The sequence below is a fragment of the Oryctolagus cuniculus genome, chromosome 6, assembly GCF_051225735.1.
Source record: "Oryctolagus cuniculus isolate XC-2025 breed Fujian yellow rabbit chromosome 6, ASM5122573v1, whole genome shotgun sequence".
NCBI lineage: Eukaryota > Metazoa > Chordata > Mammalia > Lagomorpha > Leporidae > Oryctolagus > Oryctolagus cuniculus.
In genome coordinates, this window is record NC_142872.1 from 120,133,363 (window position 1) to 120,148,750 (window position 15,388).

The 15,388-nt window shown below is 43.4% G+C and overlaps 1 long non-coding RNA gene across 1 annotated transcript; it reads left to right on the forward strand.

The window, feature by feature from the left end:
* Positions 1–1,253: 1,253 nt before the first annotated feature.
* LOC149126275 (uncharacterized) lies at positions 1,254–6,491 on the forward strand. The gene is made up of 3 exons (XR_016235807.1): positions 1,254–1,330; positions 5,447–5,635; positions 6,287–6,491. It is a non-coding gene; the product is annotated as an uncharacterized LOC149126275 (long non-coding RNA).
* Positions 6,492–15,388: the final 8,897 nt, after the last annotated feature.

The following is a 15,388-nucleotide window of genomic DNA, read 5'->3' on the forward strand; positions in this document are numbered from 1 at the left end:
CATGATGTAGTTTGTAAAGCTGGTGATGGAGCTGGTCCTGAATTTGCTCAGCTGAAAGCGATTTAGGTTGAGTAATTTAATGATTGGAACATTTTGGGGCCTTTTCCAGGGAACTGAAACTCTGAACATGGTTTATGAATCCTACAGCCTCTGACTGTTCCCAGCTGTTCTCAGCCTTTACAAGGTCTCTCAGCAACTTTCCAGATCTGGCCTCACAGAGAGAGATTTTCATACATTTTGTTTCCTTGAAATATTTTCCAGTTAGGATCAGGCTTTGATTGTGATGAAATCCCAGAGGCAAGAATAATCCAAATGGGCAAACACTTACTAATCATTTTGCTGGAAGAGTCTTTGGACCTGGAGTCTGGGAACATGTGAAGTTCCTTCTGAAGACCTGACAGCGTTCTGTTGAGCGCAAAGATTCATGCAAAGGGAACTACGAGAACAAAGCCTGCAGTGACAGTTTCCGCTTTCTGTCGGCTTCTTGGGGATGAACGGTAATTTGTGGATTAAGTGAATGATGCTTGAATCTAAAAAACTGTCCTCGGCTGAACGCAGAGCGCCCGTGGTCAGAGAGCAGATGTCATCTCCTCCATTGAGACCACTCTGGACAAGGTTGTCACTATAGAGCGGACTTCACAACAGCATCAGGGCGAATGCTTGCACATCCTCACAAATACTTTCTTCTTGTCCTCGTCCTGAGCACTTTTCTATGCTCCCTTCATGTTTTAAACTTGATTTCATATAAAGGCCAAGAGCTTTACTGATGTTAAGTCGTTTTAAAGAGCTGGACATATGTCAAGGAGAAAAACATTGAGGGCAGGGTTCCAGAAAACACATACCCAGATGACTTCATTTCTAGCTTGTGGCACGGTGTTGCTCTTGGCCAGAATGTGGTGATTAATATTCCCTTCAAACTCTGGAAGAGCTAGAAGCTTCTAAAATGTTGGGGTTTGCAGCAAAGTGTTTTGTTTAGGCTTTTAAATAACTGTTCCATGTGGCGGAGAGTTATTTTTGGTTCATTCTTCTTCAATCATGTGTGATTTTGGATAAGCAGAGGCTTCTCAAATTAAGTGTGGATCTGTTAAGACTATTATGAGATGTTGCTCTTTAAGAGTCTTAGGCTAGTGGGACATGGATTTTGGTTTCTATGATTAACAAGCAACAGCTCTGGGCTCAGGTGAATTGAGGCAATTCACTCGGCTAAAAGGAGCAGAGAGTTGAACTTCCAGAAGGTCTCAGGACTCTTCAGTTTCACTCGAAGATTCCTTACTGGCAGGCAAGATTCGCTGATGATAAACCTTGTCCTCCTGCCCTCAAGGACCTTAGGGTATGTGATTGAAGGGGAGGAGGAGGGGGAGGCAAAACATTATTAACAAAAAGACTCGATCCTCCCCAGAGAGATAGTCTGTACTTGTGTAAAATGGTATCACGTGCTGACCTATATTCACCTTCCAAATGTGTGGTATGGAAATCCATGAAACTCAGGTTGTGTGAGTGCGTACTCAGGAATGAATCAAGTGATGCGCTGGGTAGACACTGCGTTTTGCATGGTGGCTAAGTACCATTGAGATGCCCACATCCTACATCAGATTCCCAGAGTTCCAGCCCCAGCTTCACTTGAGATTTGGCTCCCTGATAATGTGCACCTGGTGAGGCAGCAGATGGTGGCTCAAGTACTTGGGGTCCTGTCACCCACGTGGCAGACCAGGTTAGAGTTCTCAGCTCCTCGTTTTGCCTTGGTCCGGCCCTGGCTGTTGTTGCTTTCTCTTTCTCTCTTTCTTCCTCCCTCTCTCCCTTTCAAACAGATAAATGAAATGCATAATTCCATTAAAAAATTAGGGCTGGATGACTCTGTTTAAAAATATGTGCTCAATTATTTCTGTCTCTGAGAAACGAAGCAGGATTAGCTAATAGAACACGCTGTAATTGGTGAGGTCCATGTCTATTTCTAAAAAACCTTGAAGAGATTCCAAAATGAGGCCAACTGAGAGCACTCGTGGTGCCTGGGGATCTCTCTGTCAGCGGTATGAAGTGCAAGTGCAGACAGCATCCACAATAGTTTTCCCAGAACATCCTTCTTCCCAGGCTTATGGGCCATAGAAAAGTTCAGTCTCAGTAGCATGTGAGCCTCCCAAGGGAGCTCATCAAAACCTGGTGGAGGGAGCAGGTGATCAACCAGCCTTTATGTCCGAGCCACATTTTCCAGGAAGTAGAAGGAGGGTCCCGCAAGGTATTAAAAGGTAGGGAGATTGCAGATATGAACATGAAGGTGCCTCCAGGGAATAGAAAGCCACTTGGTGGCCCCTTATGGACTGGTTTTTCCTCCATGGCCATTCTTGCCTCTGAATTCTGCTCACCCTGTTTGGCTCTTTCTTCGACAGTTTCGGTGCACACCTGTCTCCCCATCATTTGAGCAATTCCTCACTTAATTATTTTCTGTGCAAGGTGTACATATTGACTCTGTAATCAGATCAAACACGAAGTGATTCGTTCATTCAAAATTGGGGCATCCCCCATATGGCAGGCACCAAGCTCAGACTGATGTGCAACAGTCAACAAGATCCCTGCCCCTACGGATGCAAACTAATGGCATGATTGCACCTAATGAGAGATGCCAGGAAGGGAATGACCAAGGGGCTATGATGGAAAATAGCAGGTGGAAAGTCTCAGAGGAGGCAACCTTTACCCTGAGGCCTAAAGGAAGGGAAAAGGCAAAGGGGCTTAAGTAAAAGAACATTCTAGGCAGAAGCATATGCGAAGGAAAAGAAGTGGAAGAAACTTGACCTCTTCAAGGAAGTGGCTAGATGGTCAAGAAGATGAAAGCTTGGAGAGCTACAGGGAGGAGGCAGGAGACGAGCAGTTTAAACTTGAGATGAGGAAGGGTGGGCCCGGATCAAGCAGGCTATGAAGGGGGACCCCATGTTACATTTCAATCTTTTGACATCCACTGCTCGGCCCAGGACTTCCTTCCATAGCCTCTTTGGCCTCCAACACAGACCTTTGGGACAGAATAAACTTGGAGCAGGTGCTCAGCCATTGAAACGACTCAGAACTCCTAGTCCCAGGGCAACACTTCCGGAATCTGACTGCCTGTCCGTCCTCCCTGCCTGACTGCAGCATGAGCTGAGACGGCCACAGGTCGCCCCCCAATGCTTGTGTTCAGCCATATTCATCCCTTGCTCAGGCTTCCCTCAGAAAACGGTCAGTTCAGTGGATGGGGTTGACTTTCATTGACCATGCCTTGTTATGAACTCCCTTTGGGCAGATGGGCCAGCATTGTGGCAAGAGAGCCACACTGCCTGGGATTCTGGTCCTGGCCTCCTTTTGCAGCCTGTCTGCTGTGGGGTAATTCAGTTAACCTCTTGAGCCTTAGGCTCCTCTCCTGAGAAACAGGTGTAATAAGTGGGCTTTCTAGGGGTTTCTATGAGGATTCAACGGGATGCTGCATAAGAAGCCCTTACAGTGCCTGGCACGTGGTAAGCCCACAGTAAGTTGGTAGCTTCTGTTATAACTATTAGTGTTAGCATTGCCAACCAGACAATACTGGAAATTCCCCAACTCCATCCTTCCATCCTCTCTTTGAGGGAGCTCTAAGGCTCAGCTTCATCTATGATGGGTTCCCAGGCAACCTCAGGCAGAAGTGGCGATTTGCAAACCTCCACCACCGCGGCAGTTCATTTACTTGTCTTCAGTGCTACTGGATCCTTTCCACACAGCGTGACAGTGCCTGGGTCTGTCTCCCCTTACTCAGACGTGAAGCCCTTGAGAACAGGCATGGAGCCTCTGGACAGTGACTACTGATTCACATCCTTTTACATTTTCAGATCACTGAGAATGCAGCTTAATAATGGCATGTTGAAATTAACTGACAACACTCTTGTTTTTTTAAAAAAAGACTGATTAACTGATTGATTTGAAAGGCAAAGTTACAGAGAGGGGGAAGGAGAGACAGAGAACTCTTCCATCTGCTGGTTCACTTCCTAAATGGCTGCAATGGCCAGGGCTGGGCCAGACTGAAGCCAGGAGCCAGGAGCTTCATCCAGGTCGCCCACATACTTGGGCCATCTTCTACTGCTTTCCCAAGAATGTTAGCAAAGAGCTGGATTGGAAGTGGATCAGCCAGGACTTGAATTGGTGCCCATATGGGATGCTGGCGCTGCAGGCAGTCACCACCTCAGATTAGATGAACTATGGCAGCTTTGGGCACAGGCTTTAGGGTAAGGCCGCTGGGGTCATTTATCTAGCATGTGATCTTAAGCATATTCAACCTTCATGCCTATTTATCCCTCACAGGCCTAATTCCATCATGGCTTCTGATTCTTGGAAAGCCAGACTGACCTATTAGTGAACCTCCAAGAAAACACACCAGTGCCTACTGGACCCAACCAATGTTTCCCCACTGTCTTGCCTGGAGAAGGGTGGTCCTGCCAGGGGAGAAGCTGAACTGAGAGGCTAACCCCACAGAGGCCTTAGCTCTGTGCCAATGTGTGGCACATGAGGATCCACCCGGCCACACCTGCTTACATGACTCTGCCCTCTCCCTTCATGGGCCACAGGAAGTCTGTCTGAGATCCCTCTGTGAAGGCAGAACTCAGGGATGACCTTCAGCCAGGCCTTTTCCCCTCCTGCCCCGCAGCTGACCTGGCCGTGTGGGCAGACCTTTCCCCTGGTTCTTGATGTCCACTGTAAACAGATTGACTTTGGCAGTGCCTGAGTAGAGCCCCAGGGAGTGCTGCCTTTGGGATCATTTCTTGGCCAGAAGCCAAAGAGCCCCAGTTTTGTCTTCTACCAAAAATATATCCTGTTTCTTCCCAAGTCCTTTGCTCGATTAAAGAGTAACTAAAACGCTAGGTAAACACACACACTATTTTTATTCCCATCTCCCATGCACATATGCTTGCCCCATCCTAAATGTAGGCTTCAGATCTTAGAGTGATGCAGCAGCCCCATTGTTGCAATGGAAAAAAATGAAGATATCCTCCCTCAATCAGATGAACACTTACTTCTGTGGTCTTCCCTTGTTCTCATTGCCCACTTGACCAGCTCAGCCCCAGGGTGAGTAGCACATGGCAGGAAGGAGGGAGACTTTGGTTTCTATCCAAAGAAACCAGTGACTTTCTGGAGATGAATTACACATGGTAGCCTCAAGGACAACCTGCGTTTTAGCCATCAACACTATGAGACCTGGATTGGAGGCCAACCCCTTACCTTTAGACTGGCCTACCATTTTTGGAAGCTATCCTCTTTGTCTGAAAGGCTCAGATGGCTTACAAATGACCAACACAGAGCAGATAATTCAGATTATCATTTTGAAATGTCCAGTGGAGCTTGCATTATAGTGATATGTGAGACTACAAACATGAAAAAAATCAATAAAATGCAATGTAATTATAAATTAGTCTTTTTACATCATCAGTATTATTTCAAATAACTGCCCTCCTAGGACATGCCCAAGAGTCATCGGACGCATGCATACATTTGGACAGTCACTTTGGAAAGCTGCAGCTGTGGTGAAAAGCGGAGCGCTGCACTTCTGGCTCCCTGGTTTTCAAAGGGAGCTGTCCCTGCTGCAAGCGAGAACCGACTCCTCTCCCCTCAGCTTTGTGCTGGGGTCACAGGTCCTGATGTGGTGGTGAGTGCCTTGTGCCACTCTTCCCTGATGGATCCCCGGGGCCCAGGGAGAGGCTGCCTGCACAGCACACCACCCTACCTTCCCTGAGTTCCAGGTCACGGCTGGCTTCTGGGCTAAAAGTGCCCCGGGGGTGCAGGGGATTGGAGAATAGATGTTTAAAAAAGGCGGGGGGTGGGGGTGGGGCTGGGGGTGGAGAGAGTAAGACTCTGTATCAGTAAGCTCAGGCTGCCATAACCAAACACTGTAGACTGTGGGCCTTAACAACATACGTGCATTTCTCACAGTTCTGGAGGCTGGAAGCCCAGATCAGTGCCCGCCAGGCTCAGTTTCTGGATGACTCCCTCAGTTGCAGGTGGCCTTTTCCTGACTGTGTCCTCCCATTGCCCTTCCTCTCTGGATGTGAGAGAGAACAAACTCTGGTGTGTCTCTTCTTCAGAAGATGCTGACCCTGTCAGACTAGACTTAGGACCTACCCTGCCCCCACATTTAAGCTGAATTACCTCCAAGAAGCCCTGCCTCTATATATAGTCATGCTAGGGGTTAAGGTTTTGGGGCCGGCTCTGTGGTGCAGCGGATTAATGCCCTGGCCTAAAGCACTGGCATCCCATATCAGCGCCAGTTCTAGTCTCAGCTGCTCCTCTTCCGATCCAGCTCTCTGCTGTTGCCTGGAAAGGCAGTAGAAGATGGCCCAAGTCCTTGGGCCCCTGCACCCGCATGGGACACTCAGAAGAAGCTCCTGGCTCCTGGCTTCGGATCGGCGCAGCTCTGGCTGTTGCCGCCAATTGGGGAGTGAACCAGCAGATGGAAGACCTCTCTCTCTCTCTCTGCCTCTCTTCTCTCTGTGTAACTCTGACTTTCAAATAAATAAATAAATCTTTAAAAAAAAGGCTTCAACATATAAATTTGGAGGGGCAGGGACACTTTGATCTGACATATAAAGAATCGTATTCCACACCAGCTTGGTACTAACAATCTCCAAAGGGTTGTGAGGATCAAGGGTTCTAAGCTGTGGCTGGAAAATGATCATCTCCTAAGGAGACTTTAAAAATACTAAGGCCAAGGACTCATGCCCAGAGATGCTAATCCAGCTAGGGGTGGGGCCCTGAAGTATTTTCTTAAAAGCTCATCCAGGTGATTCTAACACGTATACTGTTTAAAAATAAATAAGTAAAAATAAGCAGTTCAGGAGCTCCACTAAGAGAACACGAGGGGAAGGCTATTACAGGATGAACCAAAAGTAATGCAAAGATGGAATTTCATTGGTTAGTGTTGTCTTACTCAGACTATCCCATTGTTGATAAGTTTGTGGACTGCTTCTGGTTGGTGGTTGGTCTTAAATTCTGTTTTTCTTCAATATAGGTGTTTATAAGAAATAGCTCACCCAGTTTTGCCTTTGTTTGCATATCAAGCAAGCTTTAGGAACCCATGGGACCTAATCAATTGTATCTGCTTGAGGATTCTTCAGACCTGGCCCACACATTCATTTTCATTAATAATCCATTGAGACCAGCGGTAGGAGACAGCTGGTCAACCAACACCTGACCATGCTCCTGGGACTCAGCCAGAACAAGACAGACTTCAGTGAAGAGGAAGTTGGGATGAGTGTCTATGGTGTATGGGGAATACACATGTATTGGGTGCACATTGGGAGAATATGATATCTTCACATGCGTGCCAAATATGCATGTGTATGTATACAGTGTAAGACACATGAATGCATGCAAAACCACAAACAGCATAAGCCCTGAGACAGTCTCCTCACTAGGTAAATTCCAGGTGCTGATGCACTTTATCTTTCTCTCTGTTAGTCTTTTAAAATCTATTTTTGAATATTGTACTGTGGACAAATACCATGTGATTTCTTTTATATGAGTTACATAACTAGTGAAATCCATAGATACAGAAAGTAGAATGGTGGTATCCAAGGACTTGGGGGAAGGAGGATGGGCAGTGATTGTTGAATGGGTAGAGTTTCATTTGGAAGCATGGGAACATTCTGGGGATGGATGGTGGCGATCATTGCACAACACAAGCAAAGTAATGAATGCCACTGAACTGTATACTTGAAAATGGTTGAAAAGAGTTTTTGCTTTTTTTATGGGGAGGTTTCCATTTTTTTTTCATTAACATGTAATACCTGTACATTGTTATGGCATACATGTAATATTTCAACACATATAAAATCATAAACTGATCTAATCAGGAAATTAGCATTTCCTCTTCTTTGGAGCCTATGAAATCATCTCTTCTGGATCATCATACAGTATAAAATACATTATTGTGAACTGTAGTCACCCCACTCCGTTATGTACTTATTACCTCTATCTAACTGTTTGTTATCCATTATCCAACCACCCACTCTTTTATCCTTCCTAGTCTCTAGTAATCACTATTCAGATTTTTTTAAATTTTATTTATTTGAAAGGCAGATTTAGTAGGGGAGGGGTTATGGAAGGGGAGGGGAGGGGAGGATGGGGGGAGGGGAAGGGAGAGAGGAAGGGAGGGGAGAGGAGGGAGGAAGGGAGGGAGGAGAGGAGAGGGGAAAAAAGACTGTAGTAGTATATAATTCCTATCAATTTGTTTGACAAAGATTTAAAGCATGGGGCTGGCATTGTGGCATAGGTAAAGCCACCATCTGCAACACCAGCATCCTATCTGGGTGTGGGTTCCAGTCCTGGCTGTTCCACTTCTGATCTAGCTTCATGCTAATGTGCCTGGGAAAGCAGCAGAAGGTGGCCCAAGGCCTTGGGCCCTGCCACCCATGTTGTGGGAGACCCAAAAGAAGCTTCTATCTTTGGCCTGACCTGGCTCCAGCTGTTGTGGCAATCTGGGGAATGAACCAGTGGATGGAAGATCTCTCTCTTTGTCTCTCCCTCTCTCTGTGTGTAACTCTGCCTTTCAAATAAGTAAATCTTTTTTTAAAAGATTTAAAGCAGAGTTTGACAAAACTCTGTACTGAAAAACTAATTCATAGAGAGATTTCTGTTCTTTTTTAAATTTTAGTTCCCATATAAGGGGGAACATGTAACGTTTGTTTTTCTGTGTCTGCCTTATTCCACTCAACATGATGTCCCCTAGTTCCAACCATTTTGCTGCAAATGATAGAATTTTATTCTGTTTATAGCTGAATAATATTCCATTGTATATGTGTGTGTGTATATATATATATCACATTTTCCTTATTCTTCATCTATTGATGGGCATCGTGGTTAATTCCATATTTTGGCTACTGTGAACAGTGTTTTATAAACATGGCAGTGCAAGCATCTCTTTGATACAATGTGTTCCTGTCTTTTGGATATGTACCCACTTGTGAAATGGCTGAATCATATAGCAAATCTATTTCTAGTTTTTTAAGAAATCATGCTCTTTTCCATAGTAGCTCTACTAGTTTACATTCCCATTGACAGTGAATGAGGATTCCACTTCCTCTTTCTCCAAATCCTCATGAGCACTTGTTGTTCTCTGTCTTTTGGATGATAGCCATTCTGACAGCGGTAAGGTGATATCTCATTCTGGTTTTGATTTGCATTTCCCTGATGCTATTGATATCAAGCATTTTTTTCATATATTTGTTGCCCTTTTGTATTCTTTTCAGAGCTGTCTAATGATCTTTTGCCTATTTTTTAACTGGATTGGATATGTTTTTGAGTTGCTGATATATTCTGGATATTAATCCTTTGCCAGATGAGTAGATTCAAATATTTTTACCTGTTCTCTTAATGTCTCTTCACTTTTTGCTGTGTGGAAGCTTCTGAGTTTGATATAATCCCTTTTGTCCAGTTTTGCTTTTGTCGGCTGTGTTTTAGAGGTTTTATCCAAGAAGTCATCACCTATACCAATATCTTGAAGTTTCCCCTACATTTTCTCCTAGCAATTTCATGGTCTCACATCTTAAATTTAGGTCTTTGGTCCATCTTGAGTTGATTTTTGTGTATGGTGAGAGGTAGGGATCTAATTTCATTTTTTTACATAATCCAGTTTTGCCAGCACCATTTTCTGAAGAGACTATCCTTTCTTCACTGTGTGTTCTGATCACTTCTGTCAAAAATCAGTTGGCTGTCTACTCTATACATGCATTAATTTCTGGGTTCTCTATTATGCCAGGAGCTTCGAAATCAGGTATTCTAGTACCTCTAGCTTTCTTTCTTTCTTTCTTTCTTTGCTTTTTTGTTTTTTGTTTCGTGTGTGTGTGTGTGTGTGTTTGGTGTTTTTTTTTTTTTTTTTTTTTGACAGGCAGAGTTAGACAGTGAGAAAGAGAGAGACAGAGAGAAAGGTCTTCCTTCCGTTGGTTCACCCCTCAAATGCCCGCTACAGCCAGCACACTGCACTGATCCGAAGCCAGGAGCCAAGTGCTTCCTCCTGGTCTCCCATGCAGGTGCAGGGCCCATGGATTTGGGTCATCTTCCACTGCCTTCCAGGGCCACAGCAGAGAGCTGGACTGGAAGAGGAGCAACCGGGACCGAATCCAGTGCTCCAACCGGGACTAGAACCCAGAGTACCAGCGCCGCAGGTGGAACATTAGCCTAGTGAGCCGCGGCAATGGCCTGTGTTTTTGTTTTTCAAGATCACTAGCTATTTTGGTCTTTGTTATTTCGTATGAAATTAAGGGTTGCTTTTTATAATTCTGTAAAGAATGTCATTAGTATTTTTCTTTTTTTCTCCCAGAAATCCTTTATTTAAGACATACAAGCTTCTTGCATTTCATAAGTAAAACTCTAGGAACATAGTGATTCTTCCCACCTTACTTGCCCTTCACCAGCACTCCCACATTTCTTCCTCCTCCCTCTCCAGTTCCTATTTGTACATTTTACTAAGATCTATTTTCAATTAACTTTATACATATAAAATTAACTCTATACTAAGTAAAGAGTTCAACAAATAGTACTAAAAAAAAGCTGTTCCTCAACAGTTAAGACAAGGGCTGTTCAAAGTCATTGCATATCAAAATGCCACTTTAACTTCTATAGATTACTTTTTTTTTTTTTTTGACAGGCAGAGTGGACAGTGAGAGAGAGAGACAGAGAGAAAGGTCTTCCTTTTGCCGTTGGTTCACCCTTCAATGGCCACCACGGCTGGTGCGCTGCGGCCGGCACACCGCGCTGATCCGAAGCCAGGAGCCAGGTGCTTCTCCTGGTCTCCCATGGGGTGCAGGGCCCAAGGAATTGGGCCATCCTCCACTGCACTCCTGGGCCATAGCAGAGAGCTGGCCTGGAAGAGGGGCAACTGGGACAGAATCTGGCACCCTGACTGGGACTAGAACCAAGTGTGCCAGCGCTGCAGGGTGGAGGATTAGCCTATTGAGCCACAGCGCTGGCTATAGATTACCTTTTAGGTGCTGTATTAGTTTCCATAGATGAGGGATAACACACAGTATTTGTCCTTTTGGAACTGGCTTATTTCACTAAGTATAATGTTCTCTAGATTCATCCATTTTGTTGTAAATGACAGGATTTCATTTTTTAATGCTGTGTAGTATTCCCTGGTATATATGTCCCGTAATTTCTTAATACAGTCTTCAGTTGGCAGGCATTTGGATTGATTTCATATCTTAGTTATTGTGAATTGAGCCACAGTGAACATGTGGGTACAGATAACTCTTTCATATTCTGATTTCATTTCCTTTGGGTAAATTCCCAGGAGTGGGATGAGTAGGTCATATGGTAGGTCTATATTCAGATTTCTGAGGTATCTCCATACTGTCCTCCACAGTGGCTGTACCAGTTTACATTCCCACCAACAGTAGATTAGGGTACTTTTCTTCCCACATTTTGCCAGCATTTGTTGTTTGTTGATTTCTGAATGAAAGCCATTCTAATGGGGTGAGGTGGAACCTCCTTGTGGTTTTGATTTGCAATTCCATGATGACTAGTGATCCTGAATATTTTTTCATGTGTCTGTTGGCCTTTTGGATTTCTACTTTTGACAAATGCCTGTTTAAGTCCTTTGCCCATTTCTTAACCAGTTGGTTTTGTTGTGGTTGAGTTTCTCCTTATGATTTCTGGTTATTAATCCTTTATCAGTTGCATAAATTGCAAATAATTTCTCCCATTCTGTTGGTTGCCTCTTCACTTTCCTGAGTGTTTCTTTTGCAGAACAGAAGCTTCTCAATTTGATGTAATCCCATTTTTAATTTTGGCTTTGATTGCCTGTGCTTCTGGTGTCTTTTCCAAGAACTCTTTTCCTATGCCAATGTCTTACAGGGTTTCCCCAATGTTCTCTAACAATTTGATGGTATTGGGTCATAGATTTAGGTCTTTGATCCATTTTGAGTGGGTTTTGTTTAAGGTGTAAGGTAGATGTCTTGCTTCATGCTTCTGCATGTGGAGATCCAGTTTTTTTTTTTTTTTTTAGCACCATTTGCTGAAAAGACTGTTCTTCCTCCAGAGATTGATTTTTAGCTCCTTTGTCAAAGATAAATTGGTTGTAGATGTGTGGGTTGATTTCTGGAGTTTCTATTCTGTTCCATTGGTCTATCCATCAGTCTTTATACAAACACAAGGCTGTTTTGATTATAACTACCCTGTCATATATCTTGAAATCTGGTAGTACATCCTGGAATCTGCTATTGTGATGCCTCTGCTTTGTTTTTGTTGTGTAAGATTGCTTTAGCTATTCAGGGTCTCCTCTGTTTCCATATGAATTTCAGCCTCATTTTTTCTATATCTGAGAAGAATGTCCTTAGCATTTTGGTTGGCATTGCATTGAATCTATAAACTGCTTTCAGTAGTATGGACATTTTAATGATATTGAGTATATGTCTTTCGTTAAATCCATTAACATTTCTTTTAAATAGCTAGGTGCCCTGTAATTAGGTGCATATACATTTGTAATAGTCACATCTTCCTATTGAATTGATCCCTTAATCATTACATAATGCCCTTCTTTGTCTCTTTTAATAATTTTTGTATTAAAGTCTATTTTGTCTGATATTAGGATGGCTACATCAGCTCTTTTTTGGTTTCTGTTAGCATGGATTATTTTTTTCCATCCTTTCACTTTCAGTCTGTATGTTTCTTTGTTGGTGAGATGTGTTTCTTTGAGGCAGCAAATAGATGGGTTTTGTTTTTAAATCCATTTAGCCAGTCTGTGTCTTTTAACTGCAGAGTTGAGGCCATTACATTCAGGGTGACTATTGTTAAGTAATTATTTTGCCCTGCCATATTTCCATTAATAGTCCTATTTTTTTAGTTTGGGTTTCCTTTGTACTTTTATTGGGCAATTTTCTGCTTTCACCTTATTTCATAGTGATGTTCCTGTTTCTGTGTGTAGCACATCCTAAGTATCTTTTGTAAGGCTGGGCAGGTAGTTAGAAATTCATTCAATTTCCATTTGTCATGGAAGGACTTTATTTCACTTTGATTCATAAATGAGAGCTTTTCAGGATACAGTATTCTGTGTTAACAGTGTTTTTTCTCTTAATACTTGGAATATATCTCAGCATTCTCTCCTAGCCTGTGGGTTTCTGATGAGAAATATGCTGTGAATCTAATTGGGGTTCCTCTGAATGTAATCTGTCATTTCTTTTGTGCACATTTTAGAATATTTTCTTTGTTTTACTGTGGACTGTTTTACTGCAATGTGTCATGGTGAAGATCTTTTCTGGTCGTGTCTATTGGGAGTTCTGTTTGCTTCCTGTACTTGGATGTCCCTTTCTCCAAATTGGGGAAATTTTCTGTTGTTATTTCATTAAAAAGGCCTTCTAATCCTTTTCTCTTTCCATGCCTTCATGAACTCCTAGGACGTGTATGTTGGGTCATTTTATAGTTTCTTGTAGATCTCCAAATTAGAAATTAGTGTTTTAATTTCTTCTTTTTTTTTCATCTGACTGTAAAATTTCCAGAAATTTGTCTTCTGGTTTGGATAGTCTTTCTTCTGCCTCACCTACTCTGTTGTTAAGACTTTCCACTGCATTTTTTATTTGATCTGTTGAATTTTTCATTTCTAGTATTTCATTATGATTTTTTTTCTCAATTTCAAGGGATAAATTTCATTTAGTTTGTGAATTTGTTTCTGATTGCTTCTAAGTAATTTGATTAATTTTCTGAATTGTATCTGGCATATTCTCAATCTCTTCATCTTCATCTTCTACTATTGATGTATTGTTTCTTTGGTGGCTCATAGTGTCTTCCTTACTCTTATTTAAGTTTCTTCCTTTGTTTTTCAGCATTTGTATAGTGGGTGATTTTTTGGTTGTCTGGTTGCTTTTATCTTTGGTTTGTGTCTTTGTGACTTAGTGGGACTTCTATACTTTCAGTGATTACCAGGAGATGTGTGCTGGGTGTGGCCTGGGTGCTCTGTTCAGTATTCCAGTGTGGAGCAAGTATCCAAGTTAAGGGCCCATGGGGCCTTGCAGATCTCCTCTGATTATCTGGAGGGAGGAGGGTGTTGACTTTTGTTTCTGTTATCCGCCCTTCTCCTCACAGCTGTGGGGTGCCCTGGTATTAGTCCCTGTTGTGTTCAGCACTCATTCACACTGCTTAATGAACTGCACCTTTGATCTGTGGGGTCTTTCCTGTCAGCATGATTCCCTCTGTTAGGTAACCAATGAGCTTGGGGGTGTGGGGAAGTGCACTGTGGTTGCCCAGGGCCTAGCCACACTTTGTCTCAGACTCAGCTCCCAGGGTGTTTTTTTGTTTTTTTGTTTTTTTTTTTTTTTTTTAGGTCTGTGGGTTGTGGGCAGAGGTATACAGAGCCCCTGCCCACTGGAGGCTGGCTCACTTCTCAATGGTGGTGAATGGGTACAAGCTTCCCATAGGTGGGGCTTCCCCTTGCTGTACAGCTTTCGTGGAGGGGAAGGAATTCTTAACTGTTGTGGCCCTCACTGTTTGGGTGGGGGGTGAGGCGACCCTGCTATTTCTGGGCACAAGCATGGCAGATGGGGACAGCAACCACTTGCCTGCATCCAAATAAATAAATGAATAAATGAGTGAATGAAACAAAGAAGCAAATGGCTTCTCCCAGCTGCAGGGTGAGGGGAGGGAGGAGAGAGGTGCACCACTTCCTTATTCATACATTAATTCATTCATTCACCCCCACGTGGAACTTCAAAACTAGTTCTCCAAGCTCTCCCTCCTATCTGCAGCTCCATGGGCCTGTGGATTCCCCTGTCACCTGGCCTGCCAGTGTGGCGTTCTCCTGCCCAGATCCAAGCCTGTGCTGTTTTGTTTGTTTGTTTGTTTGTTTTTTGTTTTTTCTTATTTGCTCATTCGGCGTGCACCTGGACTGTCTCTGTTGTTTTCGCTGGGTTTCCCGCTGCAAATTTCCCATGGCTTTTCCTTAGGTCCGTAGTTTCTCCCCTTTTTAAAAATGAATTTTGTGCCACATGATTCAGACCATCCTCTGGAATGGAACCCCTCTGGATTTGTTTAACTCATGAGTTTGCTTCTGATTACTTCTAAGTAATCCTGCAATCAATTTTTTGAATTCTGTTCCCAGCATTTCTTCAGTCTCTTTATCTTCACATTCTTGTGTTGTTGTTGTGTCTTGTATAGTGTCGTTGTGTCCCTTTGGGGGTGTCATGTTGTCTTCCTTGTTCTTGAATTGCTGTTTTGTTTGTTTGTTTGTTTGTTTTAAGGCATTTGTGGAGATACTTGTTTTTCCCCCCTCTGTGATGGATTTTATTTTTGGACTATTCCTCTGTGGCTTAGTGGAGCGTCTGCTCTTTCAGTGACTACCCAGTGATGTGTGCTGGGTGTGGCTAGGGAGCTCTGTTCAGTGCCCCAGTATGAGTGGAATGTCCAAGGTGACATC